The 16,915-nt window shown below is 35.5% G+C and overlaps 1 protein-coding gene and 1 long non-coding RNA gene across 4 annotated transcripts in view; one reads left to right on the forward strand and one right to left on the reverse strand.

Moving 5' to 3' along the window:
- Nucleotides 1-16,915, forward strand: part of LOC131682921 (putative fatty acyl-CoA reductase CG5065) — an 833,091-nt gene that overhangs the window by 143,122 nt on the left and 673,054 nt on the right. The window lies entirely within an intron of this gene.
- LOC131682924 (uncharacterized) lies at nucleotides 4,016-15,418 on the reverse strand. Of its 3 annotated transcripts, none has more exons than XR_009304265.1 (5): nucleotides 15,326-15,418; nucleotides 15,038-15,221; nucleotides 14,964-14,983; nucleotides 6,986-7,125; nucleotides 4,016-6,924 (listed from the first exon to the last, which is right to left on the reverse strand). It is a non-coding gene; the product is annotated as an uncharacterized LOC131682924 (long non-coding RNA). The 3 variants fall into 3 exon arrangements; XR_009304266.1 differs by having other exon boundaries at nucleotides 6,980-7,125; XR_009304267.1 differs by having other exon boundaries at nucleotides 15,038-15,218; nucleotides 15,326-15,398.

Here is a 16,915-nt window from a genome sequence, read left to right on the forward strand (position 1 = left end):
ATTTTTGTTTCGCTGATTTTCAGTAAAGCCCATTATTTTGACGAAAATCAGCAAATCTATAGAATTTGATTGCTGAAACAATTAGTGAAATAATGGCAATTTTGTTGAGTTCCAGCAAATCAACGCACCAATTTTTTGTATTTTGTTTCAGCAAAATATTTTGCCAAAACTTTTCAGCAAAACTGGATTTGCTGAAAGTTCAACTTTGCAATTTTTGTTTCGCTGATTTTCAATAAACCCCATTATTTTGACGAAAATCAGCAAATCTATAGAATTTGATTGCTGAAACAATTAGTGAAATAATGGCAATTTTGTTGAGTTCCAGCAAATCAAACTGAGGGTTCAGCAAATTTTGATACTTTTGAATTGCTGTAATTTCAGCGAAATTGCTGGAAGTATTGCTGATATTTCAGCAAGACAAAATTCAGCAAAATTTTGCTGATATTCGGCAATAAAAATTTAGTGTGAAACTGAGGGTTGAGCAAATTTTGACAGTTTTGAATTGCTGTAATTTCAACGAAATCTTTTTTGCTGGAAGTATTGCTGATATTTCAGCAAGGCAAAATTCAGCAAAATTTTGCTGATATTCGGCAATAAAAATTTAGTGTGTAGGATACTGTGCAATATGTTTGGTTCATGGTTAAGAATCTCTCGAAGGGTGCTATTGGGGGGAAGGATATAAATCGTTCTACACATTTCAACAAATTACATCCGTTTTAGTATTTCTTCTATAATTGATCTGTTTGTCTTTAAATGCCCTTTACTCAAGAAGTGTACTTGGTATTTTCAATTCTTTAGATCCATTGTAAATTCAAGGTTGTATAATTTTCATTCGCCTGAATGCGAAATGAACTCATCTGCCGAATGGCTTCAGGTGCTTATCAGGATTTATCGGAAGGCAATACTTGAAAGAACCATAGCACAGATTGAAAACGAGAGCCGAAATCAAGCTCGAGGGAGTGAGAGCTTCGGGAGAGAGAGAGAGTATAAACAAACTCACAACATAGCTTTATTCATATGCCATTCTTCTCAATTGGCGATTCTACGTTGAAACCGCTCACAGATAGCGCTGGAAGCAAAGTGTTGCTTAGAAAAACTCTAGAAAGAGAACTGCGGAGACTCCATTTTGGATCGATTGGATTCGCGCTTAGCTGTCAAAAAACGAATCCAATCGAACATTGCCTATCCTTATAACATTGGACGTGTTGCCATACAATGCCGGGGCATACGTTGCCAAAAATGCTGTTTTTCTCTCCGCAGTTCTCTTACTAGAGTTTTTCTAGTGTTGCTGATTTGATTCTGTTCTGTCATAGTGCATATATTTTCTGTAAACATTGGTAAACTTTTATAACTTTAACTTTTAAACACCAAATCACCGATCAATTTGTTGATAATTGTTTATGAAAATGATGGAAAACCATCATGTTATAAGATGATGAGTAAACATCTTGCGAAAAGGTTGTAAAACATAGTGGTTTCTAATATTGTTCGCAGAGCTATATGTGTGCTGTTCCAAAATGTAATTTGTTGAGCATCGTAGCCGCCGCAACATCATTTCCAGTTCCTCCTAAGTTAAGCTAAACCTTCATGAGATGGTGTAAATTCATGCAACTCTCCGGATCACGCGAGGAAAGAATATATCTGGTTAATAGGAAAGTGTCAGCTTTGTATCATACACAGCCGATCCTTCTCTCTGATAGTCTTCACTCAATCTCCTACGTAGTCCAAAATATGAAGGGGTTTGACATTGGTACTGATTGGGTCTCGGTTTCAAGTGGAAACTTTATTTATGGAACGATTTTTGATAACCACAATAATACCCCGAATACATTTCGAAGAAATGTATGAGTCAAATAGTTGCAAATGGCTGTAATTTCAGAATAATTGCAAATAAAACTAAATTTCTTACTCGTTTCATTCATATTTTGGCAGTGGTAAGCTTTTTCCGAGAAGAAAATGAAGTTTTTGTTGTAAGCTACGACTCACTTGCGGGTGAAAAAAAGCAAACTGTATCACTTTACCAGTTCATGTGCTGAATCATAGGTGTGGCATGACTAATTTTGGTTTTGGCGCAAATCGCCAATACATTTTCGTTTAGGCTGTGAGTCCACACTTGCACGAATTTTCGGAGTCTAGAATCATGAGAATGAAATTCGCAATAATTGAGTGAATCTTATTCGCATGAATGCCGTTCGTGAGCGCCATTTCGATGCCGGTACTGCCGCTATTCTTGTGCGCGTTGGTTGTAGATCCTAATTGATTCGGAATACTGCTAGTGGCTGGTGCCTATGATGTGTTCTGCCTCCGTTCCCGGAGTAGGAAAGAACTGATTTTGGTGGGCGGCTGTCGTCTCCGGGAATTGAAATACTGCGTGCAAAATTACCCGATATACTAAATGAAAGCGCGTGCTTCTGTAGTGAAATGGAGCGCAGTGTTCAACATAAATAACATAAATCATAAATTAATTTAGTGGAAATGGAGATCAATGATTTGCACATTAAGGAGTTACACCACTGTAGAGAGCTAAAAAAGAGGCATATTTCGGGAATATTTCGTGGCACAATAAATAGATGAATTGAGATCTTGTTAAATGGGATTTATGACATAAGAAATTAATAACAAAAAAAATTTCGAGTAATTTTATCACAAGTTTTCAGTAAACTCGAAGTGTAAATAAGAGACGTTACAGCAGAATTGAATATTTAAATATTTATATATTGCTTTCGTCTCCATTTTTTGGGATATCATCACATACACCACATACAAAAACCATACAAAGAATATATACTTCCCTACTACTTACAACAAATTTCTATCTAAGAAAAGCGTCTCATATGAAGCACAAAGTAATCAATAAGATTAGAGATTTTTCCAAAAGAGATTTCTCTAACCCGTAAAGAGGCGAATGACTCTAACGGTAAAACCTCTATAATCCAATATAAAATGTGAGAAAGGCAAAAAAAAGTCAGAAGATGTCTGTGTTTACTCGTGTGTAATGTGTACATTACATAACATACATATTCTAATTAGAGATGGGCGGGTACGGGTATTTTTACCCGAAACCCGACCCGAACCCGTACCCGTAGGAATTGAATGGAATTGAATCTTTTCAGAATACTCTGCGATCTCGCATTTCGAGACTTCCGCATTCCCCCAGAAATCGTTCATTTGCGAACAAACTCCTACATTGCTTTGAGAGAAGCATTATAAATTATCCGTATAAGTAACTTGTTTCCTCCAAATTCAAACGGTACAACAGATAAATATCAACGCCGCTGGATAAGGTTGTACAAAACAACGCCACCGCTCTGCCTACAGGAATAGTAGAAAAGACCGGAAGAAGTTGATACGAATTCCATATTTAGGTTATAAGTCACAAATAGTTTAGTATTTCAATTGACTAAACAATGCACTTTATTCATTTTATTGTACTCTTTTGTTACAATGTACATTAAATTGCATGGAAGAGTATTATAAACAAAGGGCTGTAAGCCACGAAACAATAAGTTTTCAATTCTCTCTATATGAAGTAGTCATAATTTTATACAGTGTTGCGCATTCCTCTGTACGGGACGCAATAATAAACTGACTCTAGTCGAACCCTTATGTTTTGCTGCATTACATTGTTACCCATTACCTTGATATATGTACCGAAGATAATAAAGGCCTATCATACGCCGAGATAAAATAACTATTACAATACATAATTCACTCATGACTTTGCGCCACAAGTATTTCTTTTGGAAATCATCAGTTTGCCTTATGAATCTACGATAAATATGGCCATCGATTCATTCCATATTTCATGCCAATAAAATGTGTAGCTAGTTCTCATGACTTTCATATGAGTGTACTTATGTTAAGTATTGTTTACGAAAATGAATTTTAAATGATAATTATTATGTGATTCATAAACGGGCTCTATAAAATATATAATGGTAATAAATTTATTTATTGTTTTATTTCTTTTCATTGTTTTGATTTACAAAATATCTTTTCTAGAAATAAACCTGCATACTGGAGTTTAAGATTTCGCTGAAATTGAGCACAAAACTACTGCTGCTGGATGCCAGATTCCAGAAGCACTGGTAGTCGGTTTGAAGTCCATATCAACAGCTTCTATTGTCCGATTATCTAGCTTCTGGAGAATATGTAATAAATATATTACACAATTGCACAATAAGTAAATGGATACTTTTTCATTTTTACGATTATTTTCCACCCAACTATAAAATTCCATTATTTTTAAATTATGCCGTTTTCACAATAACTTTATAATAATCTTAAGCCACATCCTTGAATTCAATAAGACGAAATTATGAAAATCATATACCGGTTATTAAAATACAACTCTCGACAAACATATGATTACGGATTAAAATTTAACTGCCAAAATTCACTTTGAGTGGAAATTCCGGATAAACCGTTACTCGCCAATCACAGATGTTGATGGTAGTAAACAAAAGTTTCCTTTTCATTAACTGCTGTGAAGTGTGTTTGGCCACTAACGGTGTGTCCAGAATTTCCATTCAAAGAGCACTTTGACAGTTGGCTTTTAAGCCGTAATCATATGTTTATCAAGAATTGTGCCGGTTCATAAGTTATAACTCATGAAATCCTTATCCTTTTTAGCTTCAGTGTACGTGATATCGAGTCAATGTCTGATCAGTGTCAGCAGCGGCATATACACTCCATATGTCTTAATCTCTTCTGCTTTATGCAGCTGACATTTCTATTCCCGTTAAAAACGAAAAGGCGAATTATTTAATAAAGAAACCAAAAATCACTGCAAAACAGGGATGCCTAGTGCCCAGGTTAATCTGTGTTTCTCAGATTTTCAACATTCAATTTTCCTGTTTTAATGCACAGGTTTGTACAGTTTTCTGTCATAATGCACAGACTAGCAAAGATTTCTCTACTTTTGACTTCGTGCTTAATTTTTTACATAGGCTGCGCACAGATTTCAAAAATATATTACCTGGCATCCCTGTAGATTATTTAAGCTATGTTCTATTCTCGTTAAAAAAGAAAAGGCGCACGGAAACGCTCGCGATCGCATAGCAACTAAATTACTAGTCGAATTTCTGAAATCGAATGGTTAAAATTTGGTACAGCTAAACGATTGTCGATTTTTCTAAACTGTCATTTTTGTGTTTGTGTCAACAAAACGGTGGCTGAAACAACTAAAGCATCTAGTTGAAAATGCGATGCTGTCAGCTAGCAAAGACACACATCATATGGATCAACTCATCAAACGAGTTGTGTCTACTAATTTTATTGTTGATTTTAAGAATATTGCGTGTTGAAAATTAAAACTAAGTTGGTTGTTTAAATCAATTTTTTTGTTAATAAATAATTTCCAACCAGTTGTAACAGCTAAAGTATTTGTTGGGAATTGCAAGATTTGGTTATTTTAATCGATTTTTTTTTTGATTCAGATCGGCAAAAAGTTGTACCAGTTGATTATTTAGTTAATTCTAGGTTGGATTTGTGATTTGAAATTATAGATAAAAATTACTTATATATTTTATTATTTCCTAAAGACATGATAAATGAATAAATCTATATATATATATAAAAGTCAATGTTTGTATGTATATGATTTATAGACTCCCAAACGGCTTAACCGATTTCCGTAAAAATTTGCACACAGTAGGTATTTGGTATGGGGCGTGTTTGTGTGGTTTTAGTTGAAGATTATCTGCCCGCCAGATGGCGCTTTGGAACAAATTGTGTTTTCCTCCTATTTCGCAGAGTGTCGCAGCAACGCGCGATGGGTATTAGCTAGTTACTTATAAAAGTAAATAAATACTATAAATTATTGGTCATATTGAAACAAAAAAAAACTTCAATCCCGTCGAAATACACCAGACAGTCAACAATTAATCTTGAGCGTGGCTGAAATGTTTGGAAGTATTGTTCCTGAGAACGTCTGATGCAATGTACGCTGATAAACTAGAAGGGAACAATTCATTTTACTACATTTGAAATGGATTAATATGAATGCGTCGTTACAAAAGAGATTGTAACTTCTTAGAGGTCGCATGTCGCTGTTAACACTGATAATTTATCATCTCGCTCGTACATATGCTAGGCCCATTAGTTTGACACACACGTACACATGTCAAAGTAATGGGATACAATATGCTAGTGCATGTTTCGGTCCGTGAACACATGGAGACAGTAGCGTTTTGCTCCTCTTAGTAGTTAAATATAATCTCTTTTGTGGTTACCGACGTAACAAAAATACATATCTACCTATACACTCAAAAAATATACTTGTGGTGAAGGAAAACCCCACTTAAGAAAATTATCCAAACTATACAATAGTTAGCAATTTGTCTAAAGATTCTCGTATTTTACCATATCTGCCATTCCTAATCCCTAACCTAACCTAACCCTATTCTTAAACCCTTTTTTGGATATTTGGTATAGTTAATATACTTACGAGGAATACAAAATGGAGAGAAAAGCACCTAAATTGTAAAATATCAGCAATTTCATCATAGAATCAATTTAGTGATCAGTAAAATGTGAACAAACTGGTTCTATGCTTAGTTTATGCATTGAATTACCATTGTGCATTGATATTATTAAAAAACACATTAAAGGTCGCTAAACTAAGATTCAAAAAAGCGCTTGAGTCAACTTCGTTTGAAATGAATTTGTTTGTTAGACCCCTCTGTTTCAATATTTAGTATTATTTGAAGTTGGATTGCTTTTATAAGACTTGTTTTATACAAGTCTTATAAAAGCAATCATGTTGTACAGTAATGACTTAATTTTTTTTATTCAAAGCGCAATTTCATTGAAGTGATATTCTCCTAAGATTTATTAAAATAAGCACTATGCTTAGGCTACTGCATCTACTACTACCTATAAACGGCTATTCTTCACAAATTGTGGCATGGTCTAGGAGGTTCACTGAAACATAAGACAATTATGTGCAGAATGGTTTTGAAAATAAATCTATAAATACCGTTACATTTCACATAAGTACCGATGATAAGGTATGGTAGCGTAAAGTAGTCACCAAGTATTCTTGGTTAACATTTCTTATCCTTGGAAAACCGCCAAATCAATGCTAGTGGGAGAAAAGCATCGTCAACGTTGCATACTTTATTGCTGAAAAATGCACAAAGAAAATTGATTTATTTTATAACAAAACCTATATATACTTATGCAATAAAAATTGGACTAAACCGTTTTGCGCGTTAAGGGCACAAGACCTAATTTTAATTAAGTTTTGTTTTTTTGTGTATCGAATTCATCTCGTCAGTAACTAGCACCATCTGGGTGTCTAGTTAGACGATGTATCTAAACTAGTACCCAAATTAGCACTAGTTAGACACAAAAAATTCCAAACAGTTCACACGACATATGTGAACGCCTAAAGCCACATGTCCCGAGTGATGTCCCGGGAAGCAAATATAGCTCTGGTTTGCTGACGAGAAAGCGAAGACGAACTCTTGTCTTTTGGTTAAAGAAACCAAACGCCTGGTATTATGCAATAAAAATTGGACTAAACCGTTTTGCGCGTTAAGGGCACAAGACCTAATTTTAATTAAGTTTTGTTTTTTTGTGTTTCGAATTCATCTCGTCAGTAACTAGCACCATCTGGGTGTCTAGTTAGACGATGTATCTAAACTAGTACCCAAATTAGCACTAGTTAGACACAAAAAATTCCAAACAGTTCACACGACATATGTGAACGCCTAAAGCCACATGTCCCGAGTGATGTCCCGGGAAGCAAATATAGCTCTGGTTTGCTGACGAGAAAGCGAAGACGAACTCTTGTCTTTTGGTTAAAGAAACCAAACGCCTGGTATTATGCAATAAAAATTGGACTAAACCGTTTTGCGCGTTAAGGGCACAAGACCTAATTTTAATTAAGTTTTGTTTTTTTGTGTTTCGAATTCATCTCGTCAGTAACTAGCACCATCTGGGTGTCTAGTTAGACGATGTATCTAAACTAGTACCCAAATTAGCACTAGTTAGACACAAAAAATTCCAAACAGTTCACACGACATATGTGAACGCCTAAAGCCACATGTCCCGAGTGATGTCCCGGGAAGTTACTGACGAGATGAATTCGAAACACAAAAAAGCAAAACTTAATTTAAGTTAGGTCTTGTGCCCAGGCTTACCAATATGACTGCCTTTTTACTACTGTCGCTGTGCAACAGAATAGGATGTCTCTATGTGTGCTCGACGCTCTCTTGCTACAGCATGTTCGCTCGCTAATCCGAACTGTAATGGCAACAGTGCAATCTTGTGAGAAAAGGTGCTGTTTGGGGACAGCCTGTACCGCGCTCGTTTTGTTGACAATATTCTACGCTAAACGTAGCGAGCCGAATGGGCTGTCGGTTTACCATTTTTTTTGTGTCTGCTGTTTCGCATAAACTGTCGCGGAGACAGCCTTCTGAGAGGGATAACATTTTTCGTCCAAACTGATAAAACTGTCGTCTAGGGCTGTCATATGATGAATGTCACCATTGAACATTTGCATGGAGTTTGAATCGACGCAGCGGCAATCTTCTTCTTCTTCTTCGCTTCTGTTTGGCTTGTTTGTGAAACAAAGCCCAAAATGGCACAGCATATAAAGCTATATTGCCAGTTAATCTTCGTTTATAGTCCAATGGACTTTACTTTCTGTGACTAACCGACGATAAACTCGCAGTGCCACAAAATTGGTCCACCACAGCACGAGTAATTCGCCCAATCAAGGTGAAAAAAGCGAATTATCTAGCACTCGGTGAAAACCAACATGTCAATACGTTGAAATTTTCACCGGAAGTGCAGCGGCAATAATTTGCGCTAAAGCGGACCCTGCGCGAGCAGAAATATTGACAATAAATCATAGATTGATTCTGTAGAATTTAAATGAGATTGATGGATTGAAGCAGTCTTATCAATATATTTATTGACAATATTTCTGTCTCGTGTAAGGTCCGCTTAAGGATCAACGCATGTTTAAGCGAACGAACGTGTAAAGTGTACTTTTCAGCATAACAGTTATACTGTTATACTAATCATGCGCATTAATTTAGACGTGCATTAGGCATGATAAAACGCAGTTTTCAAACGTAGAAAAATTTGCCCAGGACAGAATTCTGGCACGATTTTCATTGGATGTCATTTAACATCAGTTTTCAGTTTTCATTACGTTGTCTTGGGAAATTGATTTATAGCATGATGGATTGAATTGATTAAATAAATAGTTTTCTAATGCCGTTTTTTAATGAACAACCCCGGAGCAGTAAGTTGCAGTTTCTAGCGAAAGAGCCGGCCACTAGACGTGTTCATTCCCACTTCTGTCAGAAAGTGCAACACTAGTGCAATTCGCTGCCCCGTATTAACTTAATTTAAGTATTTTTAGCATTTCACTTGTTTAGTTCTCACCGATTACTGTGACGTATGCAATCTGTAGGGGAATTGTGGGAAAAACCGACACTGTGGGTAAAACCGACACCCCACAACTTTGCCTAGAAATCAAATTTTTATTCATTTCATAATGATACATTATTATTAGTACGTTTATGTAGAGCATTTGAATAAAAATTGGATTTACGTTAGTGCGCCGAATGTCAGAAAAATAAACAAAACATACGACAGCAGCGTTCATACTCGTCTGGATGTAAAATTTCGTTGGTAGATTTTAAGGTTTTAACCGAACAAAAGCTTTTCAAATCACCCCATTTTTCAGTACCTATTATTATCGGCCTTTCCTATGATCAATTAGATGCATTGAAGACGAGTTTGAGAAATTCAATATTTTTAATTGCTTTTATAAAAAAATGTGCGCTGTTGGGGTAAAACCGACACCCTTTGGTTAGGGTAAAACCGACACACTGTTAAGATGGTTGTGTTTACTTGCGATTCATTACAAAAGGCTGGGGATCTTTGTGACACTTCTATTACACTATTAGCACACTATAGTAATAGCTGAAATACACAGAAATACTTTTATTGTGTTTATTTCTTATAAGTCTCTTTAAAAATCAAAAATTGGAATTTTTGCTTATCTAATTCTATCGAAGCTTTTGCTATTTCTCCAAAAAGCTCATCAAACCGAATTTCTAGTGTTTTCTTGGTTTGTCATAGACGAACTTTATCACAATGAGACAATGATATTATGTATACCCCAATAGATCGTTGATAATCAGAGTCCGAAAAATCAAATCTGAAAAAGATAGTTTTACTAAGAAATGTGTGTGTGTGTCACTTATAAGTGAATGAATCCAATTAGCAGAACGTAGAACGCTTGCAAATCTTCTCTTACGAAATAAAATGACACTGGAAGTTGCAATGATGTGCGCAAGGATTATTTGGAAATACTCATATCAATAAATAATCCTATAGCATAAAATACTCTTATTTATAGTACTACGCTTTCGAACTATCTTCCCCTCACTACATGATGAAGCAATAAAAAGCACATATTTTGCATCATACATACTCACACCTTATAATTTTTAATAAAGATAAAGATTTTAATAAAGTGGAGAGAAAATAAATTAAAGGGGGTGTCGATTTTACCCCTATAGGGTGTCGGTTTTACCCGCAGTGCCTACAAAAAGTCACTTTGTTTTCCAAGTTTTACAACCAATAATTTTTAATGAAATTAATTTTTCGAAGCGCTGAAAAAATTAAGTCTTGTTAAGAATTTTCTGAAGAAGAATTGTGCATTAAAATTATAATTTTATTGGTTTTGTGGCAACTAAGAAAAACTGTTTAGCTTAAGGTGTCGGTTTTAACCATAATTCCCCTATATTGAAAAAACGAAAACTGAACCATCAAAAATATTAAAGCTTTCAAAAATCTAAATATTGATCCAAATTAAAAAATCGAAATATTTAAAAATTGCAAAATTGAAGACTTCAAAGTTGCAAAATTAACATATTAAAATGTTACAAATTTAAAAAATCAAGAAATCGATTTTTTTTTAATTAGAGGGGAGTTTTGGATCCCAGGTATTTTTCAGCTATGGCAATACTGTGAAAAGCGTATGTATATAATTTTCATGACTGTAATGTAGCTCTGTTTTTTCTCACAAAATTTTGCGGTTCTCAGTTTTCGTGAGCGTGCGCTTTTTTGATAAATGTGTAAACCGAAAACAAGATTATTGTTGGCAACAACAATTAATGAAATTATGTGCATTATCGTAATTTTGGACCTGCCGTCTAATATCTTTTATTTAATATCTTATTTTAGGCGAGACTATCAACTGTTTTCGCTTAATCTGTGTGTGAATATGGGTTGATTCAATTCGGACCTTTTACCATATATACGATATGATACGCGATCGCGAACGTTTGAGAGGTCGAGCTTTCAGGAAAAGATAAGTTTTCGCAAATCGATTCACAGATTTCTATGTTTATAGCTCATAACCTATTGTTAGGTAATTTGACCCAACTCTTACTATTTATGGAATATTTGCCACAAATTTTTTTATATCAAACAGAACTTGTCAATTCACAATTCAAAACTTAGTGAAAATTAAATAGAAATAACTTAGGTCAACATAGGCATTTATTTCCATTGCAAAAATCGATAAGACATGGGTGGTCCTAATTGGAACAGGGTTGGGGTAATTCGGACCTTTCATGTACTTTTGCGTAGAACCCTTAATACACAATACGGTACGATATCGGAAAAAGTTACCTTAGACAAAATGTTCGCAATTGATCAGGCTTTCGGGAAAAAATATTTATTTGTGAATCGGTTGTAGTCCTATAGCTCATAAACCCTTACTAGGTCCGAATTGGCCGACCCTAATGATTACATTAAATATGACATAAAAAATTTACTGAACATTAAATATGACATACAAAATTGAAAATTAAAGCTGAATTTAAGCTGAAATTTCAAAAAATAGGATTTCGGAAATACGAGAAAATGAAAAATTGATAAATCTAAGAATTTAAAAATTTAAGAATTCAAAAATTTAGAAATTTTAAAATTTAAAGATTTAAAGAATTAAAGATTTAAAATTTTAAATATTTTAAAATGTAAAAGGAAAAAAATTAAAATATTGAAGATTAAGAAATTTTGAAAGTCAGATTTAATAATTTTGGAACTTTAAAATTTAAAGATATAAAAATTTAAAGCATGAAAAATATATTTTTATTTAAAAGCTTATAAATACGAGACCGAGGGAATATTTTTACAAACCATTTTCAACTATTCTTGATGATGAAAGCCATCATTTTTTAAAAACAAGTGCTGTATTAGGGCAGTTTACCACTAACAATAATAATACATTCCATATTAAACATAAAAAGTGATTGAAATTTATTTCTATTATTCTGTAGTACGTACGCTAAACAAAGCAATGTTAAAGGCATTTTTTCTTATTTTAATGGGCCTATAGAAGTTAAATTTTAAGATAATTCTAAACTAAATATTAGTTAGAAATGTGATCTGATTCGCAATGGATAGGTGACCATTGATTCACGCTAAACCTCCTGAATTCGCGGTTGCGGCACGGGACGTTTAAAATTGTTGTACATCCCTGTTTTTTCGGGTAAAATTGCTAATAAGAAAATGAGGTCATGACAGTAGAAATATTTAGTAGTTACCACATTTTAATTATTTATGGCTTAGCGCTGCTTACAACTCCCAATGGTTCACAACTCCCCAACGTCCCCTATTTCGAGGTGTGCCTGTACCTTGAAAAGTACAGTTGTTAGGACAATCTCGACAAACACGTTTGCTATTGAGTGGCATAATAAAACAAATAAAATCATCAGCTTGTTGATCACCTCAAACAAATTAGCATAACCAACAAATCACGAAAATATTTCAGGAGCCTGAAATCGGCGGCGCGCCCCTCTTAAAATTAAATTTAACTATATTATGTATTTCTCTATTGTAGCAACGCAATTTTTAGCTTCCCGATGAAATAAAAAGCCTCATAACTCATGACCTATGTTCATGCTGTGATTCGTGACTAGATGCAATCTGCATTTTCATCTACACGGCATATCAAAAATCCGTTTTCTGAAACCGTCCAACTTTCCGCAATACGTACTTCTAAACGATTTCTTTCTACCCCGATACGGCAATTCGACCCACATCACCATTACTGAACAATTACTATCCAGCTTCACTCAAATGATTCTCCCCGCAACATAACAGTCTACCACAACGACTAAAAATATTTGCTCAGGTTTTTAATTTCGAACGACGTTAAAAATTCGCTAACTGTTTGAAATCAAATCAAATAAAGCCGCTGGTTTTGATCCCGTATGGGAAATGAATGAAAAAAAAAACGAAAACCTTGCATGCAGCATTCATTCTAAATCGTTCAGTATCCCGCACCGTACTGGGCTTAACTAATGTACAGAGCACGACTTTCACAGAAAACAAATGTTCTTTGATTGCATCGATGTGTCGGTTCTACCACCAAGAACGATAGAAATGTTACGCAAAACCAACTGAGGCTGTCATCGCACATCAACTATAGTTGTAGACGTATGCGCAAACTGTCGTGTGCGGTACAAGACGGCAACGTTGCAAGTCGCATAACAGTTTTACTGAGAGCTGTCGTGCTTGATTCGGTCATCAAACTGTCGAAGCGAAAAGAAGACGACAGCCTCTGAAATACTGTCGCAAGGCTGTACTGTTGGAACCCCTGCTTGTGCCCTTAACGCACAAAGCGGTTTAGTCCAATTTTTCCCTTTTGGTAATTTATTGCATACTACCAGGCGTTTGGTTCTTAAACCAAAAGACAAGAGTTCGTCTTCGCTTTCTCGTCAGCAAACCAGAGCTATATTTGCTTCCCGGGACATCACTCGGGACATGTGGCTTTAGGCGTTCACATATGTCGTGTGAACTGTTTGGAATTTTTTGTGTCTAACTAGTGCTAATTTGGGTACTAGTTTAGATACATCGTCTAACTAGACACCCAGATGGTGCTAGTTACTGACGAGATGAATTCGAAACACAAAAAAACAAAACTTAATTAAAATTAGGTCTTGTGCCCTTAACGCGCAAAACGGTTTAGTCCAATTTTTATTGCATAATACCAGGCGTTTGGTTTCTTTAACCAAAAGACAAGAGTTCGTCTTCGCTTTCTCGTCAGCAAACCAGAGCTATATTTGCTTCCCGTGACATCACTCGGGACATGTGGCTTTAGGCGTTCACATATGTCGTGTGAACTGTTTGGAATTTTTTGTGTCTAACTAGTGCTAATTTGGGTACTAGTTTAGATACATCGTCTAACTAGACACCCAGATGGTGCTAGTTACTGACGAGATGAATTCGAAACACAAAAAAACAAAACTTAATTAAAATTAGGTCTTGTGCCCTTAACGCGCAAAACGGTTTAGTTCAATTTTTATTGCATAATACCAGGCGTTTGGTTTCTTTAACCAAAAGACAAGAGTTCGTCTTCGCTTTCTCGTCAGCAAACCAGAGCTATATTTGCTTCCCGGGACATGTGGCTTTAGGCGTTCACATATGTCGTGTGAACTGTTTGGAATTTTTTGTGTCTAACTAGTGCTAATTTGGGTACTAGTTTAGATACATCGTCTAACTAGACACCCAGATGGTGCTAGTTACTGACGAGATGAATTCGAAACACAAAAAAAACAAAACTTAATTAAAATTAGGTCTTGTGCCCTTAACGCGCAAAACGGTTTAGTCCAATTTTTATTGCATAATACCAGGCGTTTGGTTTCTTTAACCAAAAGACAAGAGTTCGTCTTCGCTTTCTCGTCAGCAAACCAGAGCTATATTTGCTTCCCGGGACATCACTCGGGACATGTGGCTTTAGGCGTTCACATATGTCGTGTGAACTGTTTGGAATTTTTTGTGTCTAACTAGTGCTAATTTGGGTACTAGTTTAGATACATCGTCTAACTAGACACCCAGATGGTGTTAGTTACTGACGAGATGAATTCGAAACACAAAAAAACAAAACTTAATTATATATACTTATCTGATAAATCTATAATCACATCGTTTGTCAAGCAAGCTTCTGGAATTGAAAACAAATGATTAGATAGCTTAGAATAAAATGTTTCAAGCTTACCTTCAAATATAAAAAGAATACGCAAAGTAAACAAACCAACATAAAATATTGCAGTATTATGCTACACAAGAGGTCGATGACCTGCCACAAAGAGAAGACGTGTTCGACGAAGAATGTGAAGTGGCAGATTCAAGATGGTCATCATAAGGTATATGCATGTATGCAATTGGTCACGGCGATCCTGCTGAATATATAATTTAAAAGTACGTCAAACAAAAACTAAAGTTATTTCTGTGAGTGCCTTATCTGGTAAACCTCGCTAGACTTTTCTACGGCTCATATACGTACACGTCACGTGACACAAATGCTGCATCACTAGCTGGTGGAAAATAATAAAGACCGGCAAAAGCAAATATGATTGTTTTCAACCAAGAAACTGCATTAGTGTTAGAGAACTCTAGTTAGAGTGTGGCCAAGAAGCCATGACGTATCCAAACGAACATGAACTTTGACGTATTCACAATAGAAATACGTCAGATTTCTGCTCGTTTGGATACGTCAAACACGTCTTGGCCGCACTCTAACTAGAGTGCTCTAATTAGTGTCGTGAGACCGGTCGACAAGACAGTGCCCAAGATCTCTATACTGGTATAATAATGGTGGGAAAAAAACTGGCAAGCAGAGATTCCAGATTTGAAAATTTGTCTTCATTTTGAAAACATTTGAAATGTTGTGAAGACGCGTTTTTCATTTTGAAGACAAATTTATTCGGATGTCTGACTGATTTCTGGCAGGACTCTGGCTGAAAATCAATAATCGATTCAGAATGGTTGTTGAAGACAAATGACGACATTTTTTTTATAAAATGTGAAGACATTTGAAAAAGATACCTGGTATCCCTGCTGGCAAGGCGCGATGCCAGATTCAGAAGACTTGAAGACTTTTTTTCAATAGGTCCAATCGACAAAAGAGAGCCTCTCTTTGTTTACTTTCTCTTCCGCGAATTACTCGGTCACCTCTCTGAATTCCCTACAACTATTTGCGTAATAAACTAGTAAAAACCTTAGTCTTTCGAAACATACCGATAAATGTTTAAAAAACTTTATGGTTTTGCAGTAATAAGCGAAAGATAAAGCGAAAAAAGAGGGATCTCATTTGCAGATTGCCCCTATTGAGAAAAAAGTCCACTTTTAATTTTGAAGACAAATTTTTGCGGATGTCATCACTGATTTCTAGCAGAATTCTGGCTCAAAATCAAAAACCGATTCAGAATCCTCTTCGGTGAAGACAAATGAAGACATTTTATTATGAAATGTGAAGACATTGGAAAAATATAAGTGGTATCCTTGCTGGCAAGACTTCCATTTACATCTGAGACGATAAAATATAGGCGGAACTTTTACTCATAATCAGGGTTGCCACTATTTCCCAAAGAATATCTGGCAGATCATCTAAAAATGTCTGGCACAATCTGTCACTTAACAGCGACCCCAAAGTTATCGAAATGTATCAATCGATTTTTGATAAATTTGGGAAAATATGCCCCAAATTTCCAAAATGTGTGTGCAAACACTTCTATATTTCAAAAATCTGGCAGAATAAGAGGTTTGTCTTTTTATCTGGAAGCTGCAAAAAACTCTGGCTGTGCTAGATAAATCTGGCATAATGGCATCCCTGCTCATAATAGGTTACCTTGGACGCGCATTTATTTTCAGGTTTTATGACGCAGCCATTGTGCGTCACGATACCCTGGACGTAATGACGCACATTCGATTTTGGATGTTATGTCGCAGTGCAGACTCTTGACACTATGACGCACTTATAGTCTTGCAGAAGAACTGCGTCCTAATGTCCCAGGTCATAACATCCAAAAATAATGTGCGTCTTAATATCTGGGACATTGCGACGCACAATAATGCGTCATACGTTCCAAAAATA

This window comes from Topomyia yanbarensis, chromosome 2, assembly GCF_030247195.1.
Source record: "Topomyia yanbarensis strain Yona2022 chromosome 2, ASM3024719v1, whole genome shotgun sequence".
Classification (NCBI taxonomy): Eukaryota; Metazoa; Arthropoda; class Insecta; order Diptera; family Culicidae; genus Topomyia; species Topomyia yanbarensis.